Genomic DNA, 6,562 nt, shown 5'->3' with positions numbered 1-6,562 from the left:
TCATAGCATGTTTCCATAATCGGAATCATAGAATCCTAGGGCTGGAAGGGACCTCGAGAGGTCATCTAGTCCAGTCCCCGGCACTCATGGCAGGACTACGTAATATCTAGACCAGCCCTGACAGGTGTTTGTCTAACCTGCTCTTACAAATCTCCAGTGATGGAGGTTCCACAAACTCCTGAGGCAATTTACTCCAGTGATTAACCACCCTGACAGTTGGGAAGTTTTTCCTAATGTACAACCTACATCTCCCTTGCTGCAGTTTAAGCCCATTGCGTCTTGTCCTGTCCTCAGAGGTTAAGAAGAACCATTTTTCTCCCTCCCCCTTGTAACAACCTTTTATGTATTTGAAAGCTGTTATCATGTCCCCCTCAGTCTGCTCTTCTCCAGGCTAAACTAACCCAGTTCTTTCAGTCTTGCTTCATCGCTCATGTTTTCTAGACCTTTAATCATTTTTATTGCTCTTCTCTGGACTTTCTCCAATTTGTCCACATCTTTGCTGAAATGTAGCACCCAGAACTGGACACAATACTCCAGTTGAGGCCTAATCAGTGCGGAGTACAGTGGAAGAATCACTTCTCATGTCTTACAACACTCCTGCTAATACGTCCCAGAATGATGTTCGCTTTTTTTGCAACAGCATTACACTGTTGACTCATATTTAGCTTGTGATCCACTGTGACCTCTAGATCCCTTTCTGCAGTACTCCTTCGTAGGCAGTCATTTCCCATTTTGTACACATGCAACTGATTGGTCCTTCCTAAGTGGAGCATTTTGCATTTGTCCCTATTGAATTTCATCCTATTTACCTCTGTTTGTCCAGATCATTCTGAATTATAATTATAATCCTCCAAAGCACTTGCAACCCCTCCCAGCTTGGTATCACCGCAAACTTAATAAGTGTACTCTCTATGCCATTATCGAAATCACTGATGAAAATATTGAACAGAACCGGACCCGGAACTGATCCCTGCGGAACCCACAATGCCCTAGGAAGTCACAGAGCAGGCTCCTGGCACCAGACTCTTTGTGGGGGAAGATACCTGGTAATCCAGACTGAGCACTCCTGATGCCAGGCTCAGCTGTGTCCAAGCACCTCGGGATGGGGTTGGGGAGGGGACCCAGAGAGCATCTCCCTGCTCAGTACCACAGGAGAAGGGGGGAAGTCAGCAAACACCTGCCCTGGTCCGGAGACAGATTCCCAGCCTCAGCAGCCCTGGTGTGGCGCTTCCATGTGCTCCGGGCAATTTTTATAGTCAGATTTAATGGATTCTTTGGGTCATTCTGTCATATACAGCAAAATAGAGAGATCCAGAGATCTGAGTCTTATTTATTAGGTGTATTATGGTAACACCTGAACCCCACTGAGATCAGGGCCCAACCCTGCCAGGCGCTGCCCAGACACAGTGATCAAGATCAGAGCCCTGTCGCACCAGGCGCTGCACAAGCAATAACCAAAATCAGGGACCAATTGCGCTGGGTGCTGCACCGACACAGTGAGAAAGCCCCTGCCCCGAAGATCTCATAGTCAAAATAGACAAAAGATGGGAGTGGAAACAGGTACAAAGATGGGGGAGATTTGCCCAGGTCAGTCTCAGAACTGGGCAATTGGGGAAACTGAGGCACCAACTTTGGTTGGAAAAATGAAGGACTCAGAGGTTAGATATTTGGATGGAAAATTAAAAAAAAAATCAATGAGTAAACTACAGTCAAAGGGAGAATAGTTTGAGATGCAGTTTAGTCTGTGGGAGGGGACATTCCCAGGAACACCGGCCCAGAAATGCCCCAGTGTGGGGACTGGGTGGCAGTTTAGATATGATGCAGTGACAGTAAATGGTGACACAGTTCTGGGCCGTGTGCCTGAAGCCCTCCCGTGCTGGGGCAGAGAACAGCGTCCTACCCCATCTGGCTTTGAGCAGACCACCCAAGTGGGGTCCTGTGCCTAGCTCAGAGTCCTTCAGTCCCAGAGTCCTTGCGTCCCCCTCCCTGCAGCGCCAACAGCTGTTGAGTCTGGGCCCTGCGGGACCAGAAGGCAAGTGAGTTTGGGCTCAGACCTTGGGGCTGCATGAATTGAGTCATGTAATTTACAGCCCCTTTACGGTGCCATAGGCTTAAGCCTGGTCTCCGTGCAGGTTTTGTCCTGGAACAGCAACATCGGGTGGGATCAGGCCCTGGATATCCATCCTTTTGCCAGCCAAGGCACCGCCACCCCTTGAATACTGCATGCAGCTCAGGTCGCCCTGACTCAACAAAGATAGATCAGAACTGGAAAATATACAGAGAAATGATGAGGGGGATGGAACAGCTTCCATATGAGGAGAGATTAAAAAACGGAGACATTTCAGTTTAGAAAAGAGATAGCTGATGGGGATATGACAGAGATCTATGAATCACAACTGGTATGAAGAAAGTGACTAAGGACGTGTTCTTTACCTCTTCATATAACATACAAACCAGGAGTCACCAATGACATTAATAGGCAGCAGGTTTAAAACAAACATGAGAAAGCACTTCACCCAACGCACAGTCAACCTGTGGAACTCACTGCCAGGGGATGCTGTGAAGGCCAAAAGTATAATTGGGTTCAAAAAAGAACTAGAGAAGTTCCTGGAGGACAGGTCCATCAAGGGATAGCCAAGCTGCCCAGGGACACAGCCCCGCGCTCCGGGTGTCGCTCAACTTCTGGCTGCCTGAAGCTGGACCTGGGTGATGAGCTGGATCCCTCGCTATTTGCCTGGAGAGTTTAGTCCTCAGAAGCACCTGGCACCCGCTGCAGTTGGACGTAGGACTCTGGGCTAGCTGGACTGACTCCTAGACCCCCTTCCTCTGGCCACTCCCCACCAGAGACTTTCCCTAGTGGACCCGACGTGTGGGACGAGCAGCCAGTCGGCAACTAGGTGACTCCCCGAGCCCTTCTCCCCATCCCTGCCTCTTGGTGCTGGGTTGCAGAGGTGGGAGCCCTGGACCAAGCAGACCCAGATGGGACTGCACCTCGGGGGGCGGGGAGAGGCAGAAACTCCCACTGCCCATGATTGGTGGGGAGCATCAGCCCATCACACTTCCCCGCCCCTCCCCCTGATCTGTGCCTGGTTCCCCCTCCCCTCCCCAGTGCCTTTCACAGATAAAAACCGCAGCATCCCTTCTGTCCATGGCATGAGCGGCTGAGTCTGGCACGCTCATTCCCAGGGCAATCTCACAGATTCAGCCATTGCAGTGGAGCAGCTGAGCAGGCTCGCAGCCACCCTGCCGCTCTCCCCTCAAGCAATGGGGCCAAATCCCCAGCTGGTGTAAACCCACCCAGCTCCACAGGGCAGCGTGATGTAGACCAGCTGGGGCTGGGCGGGGTGGAGGGGAAATCTGGCCTCAGGTCATGTGGCATGAAGCTAGATGTCTATGGGCACTAAATAATTTAGCAGCATGTCCTTTGCCCCCAAGGAGGTACAACAATAATTTCATTTACAGTGGGGGAAACTGAGGCACAGAAGGGAAAATGAGCCTGCTCAAAGTTTCACAGCAGGGCTGAGACTAGAACCCAGGAGTCGTGGCGCCTGGCTCCCCTCCTCTAATCCATTAGACCCCACTCCCCTCCCAGAGCTAGGGATAGAACCCAGGGGTCCTGGCTCCCAGCCATCTCACTCTAATCACTAGACATCACTCCCCTCCCAGATGGGGGGAGCAGAACCCAGGAGCCTTGGCTCTCAGTCTCCTGCTCAAACCATTAGGTCCCCACTCCCTTTCCAGGCAGGGCATGGAACCCAGAAGTCCTGGCCAGTTCTCTGCCTCCCTCACAATTAGCAGACTTGGGGCCTTGGAGCGTGTTGAACCGTTCCTGTAAACATTATTTGTTCATTCAGATTCGTGGCCACGCTATTGCATACGCCTACAGCACAGCCCTACCTGGAAAGTCCCGGCGTGCTCTCAGGCAGTAGATCAGTTCTTCGACACATAACAACGTAGGTTGCTCCATCAGCCCCAGTGCGACTGTGTCACCACACCCCTGCTGGGGATCCAGCTCTCAGTTTCCAACGGAGTGACTCCCGTTCACACCAGCCGGGGACCTGACTCCTTTGCCCCCAGAGGATCGATGGCTGGTTTAAAGCAGCTGGGGATCTGTCCCAGTACATCCCGGGATGCTGCACGTCATTGTAATGGAAGAGGTGCCGGGGTGCAAGCAATTTTTTTACATTCATAACTGACGCAGCAGATCCAGGCTATGTCTTCACTGACGGCAGCACATTCACCGCCGTCAGATCGACTTATCTGGATCGACTGAGTGGTCAGTGAAGACCCGTTCAGTCGATCCAGAAATCGCCGTATTAAGACCACCTTCGCAAGTGGCATAGCGCTGCGGTTCCCATGGGCACAGTGCAGTGAAGATGGCACGCAGAACAGAAGCACAGAAGTCGACGGGAGTTACACAAGTTTTTTTAATAGTTTGCGTAACTCCAGTCGACTGCCGCTGAATCTCCGAGGTAAGTGTAGACAAGCTCTCAGAGGTGCCAGGGCTAGGAATTGCCAGGCCTGGAGGTGCCGGGGCTAGGAGCTGCCAGGCTCTGGCAAGTCCTGGCACAAATTAAGCACTGCCAGGATGGCTTTGCTCACCACAGAGCTACGACTCCCCTGGGGTGGAGCCAAGCAGCTGTTTAAGAGCAACAGTCCAATTGTGGGGCAGAAGGGAGGGAACTGGGGAGGTTGGAAATATGATGCGCCCATTTGCCATATGTAGCTACACACACCATTGCTGCCCCGTGGGGAGGAGGGACCGCTCTCTGTGACCCAGCTGCACCACATTCTTCTCTCACACCGGAGTAAACCAGGAGTAACTCACTGGAAACTCATTCTGGAGTAAACAAGGAGTAACTCCACTGAAACTCAAACCAGCGTAAACTAGGCATAACTTCATGGGAACTCCAACCCAGTGTAAACCAGGTGTGACATCATGGCAATGCAGTCTGTCTTTAACAATGAGAGCTTTTCTCCCAACTGCTATTTGAGCATTTGAGTGAAATCAGCAGTCATAAAAAGAAAGCGATTTGACCAGCCGGGAGGAAAAACCCCAGCTGCTCTGATTTCACGTCTTTGGTATTTTTGATCACATGTTCCCACCTGGTCCAAAGCTGCCCCTAGGAACACCCAAGGCCTGAATTTCTAACATTTAAAAAACCCAAACAGCAAAGAAAGCTCCTTTCTTTCCCCCTCCCGGCTTCTCACATGCAACACCCTGGAGCGATCATGGTAGCTGCCAATCCCCAGGGTGCAGGCCTGTGCCCTCCATGCCCCCCCACATTGGCCGGTGGGCATAGGGCCCTTCCAGTGGCTGAATCTGCTCGCTTCAGGCTGGCACCACAGTCTTAATGTACCAGTCAACAGCCATGTAAACAGCCCCCTTATCTCTCCTGACATTTTTCCTGCCACACCCTCCCAGTGCTGAGATCCCCACACTCCCCTTCCTCCCTCCACCCCCTCTTGCTATAACTTTTCTTTATTTGCATAAAAATTATCACCTCCTGGCTCTTTTGCACTGGTGCAACGGCAACTTGGCCAGCAACCCCACCCCATGGCAGTGCTTGCTTCGGGCTATAGGCCAGGGCCTGCCAGCCGGCAATAAACACACCCGGCCCCTGCACATCATTGCCCTCTGCCGCGGGGGATCAGACACACTCATCTATGGGTCAGAGACCCCTATACTGCCGGCAGCTGGTGAGGATTCTTCTTGGGATCAAGGGGCTGTGGCAGGGTCTACCTTAGCCTCTGTGTGTGCGTGGCCTAGTGACATCATATGCAGTCCTGGGTCCCTGAGAATCACTCGTACATGCTGAATGGGGCCCACATCGGGGCACCCGGAGGATGTGGGGAGGGCGCTCCAGGAGGGCGAGGGGCAGAGCTGGGTTTGTGTGTGAAGAGATCTCGACAGCGGGGGAGAGGCGTGGGCAGAAAGCTAATGTTGAGTAGTGATAATGAATGGGAATCTGGGGCAGGGGGAGAAATATGGGGGAGTCTCTGGAGCAGAGAAAGGGGCCTGGGAAGGCACAGGGCTGGGTGGGACCCAGAGCAGAGAGAGAGGCCCAAGGCCTGGGGAGCGAAGGGGTCCTGGAACAGGGAAAGGCCCAGAGAATGCCTTTGGGAAGGGCACCCCATTTCCAGTTGCCGATGGCTCAGGCCTGTTCCCGGCTGCAAGCTGCCGACACAGCAGCATCCTGAGGAGATGGTTAGCACCTCCAGTGAGCCGGCCACGGCGGTAGCCGGAGCTCCCAGCCTGGGACCGGGGCTGGGTGAGTCCACATGGAATAACTAGGCAAATACGCCGGAGACAGCTACTGAGTAAACCCGGAGCCACCCTCTCCCGGCTAATGGAGGGGATGGATTCCACCCACCCTGCATTTCTGCAGATCCACCCGCCCCCTGGGTTGGCACCGCCTCCATGAAGCCAGACGTGCTTGGGTCCCTGTCACCGGACGCCAGGCCTGGGTGCGCAACACCAATCAGCCGGGCTCTAGATCTCAGCCCCTGGGCCCCACTGCGCTTGGTCAGCCTGTCCCCGCTAGACGCCTCCACCATGCTC

This window comes from Emydura macquarii, unplaced genomic scaffold (assembly GCF_026122565.2).
Source record: "Emydura macquarii macquarii isolate MOO-44397 ecotype Brisbane River unplaced genomic scaffold, CSIRO-AGI_Emac_v2 contig_1790, whole genome shotgun sequence".
Classification (NCBI taxonomy): Eukaryota; Metazoa; Chordata; order Testudines; family Chelidae; genus Emydura; species Emydura macquarii.
The sequence above is the reverse complement of the archived record's forward strand: the minus strand, read 5'-3'. Positions refer to the sequence as shown.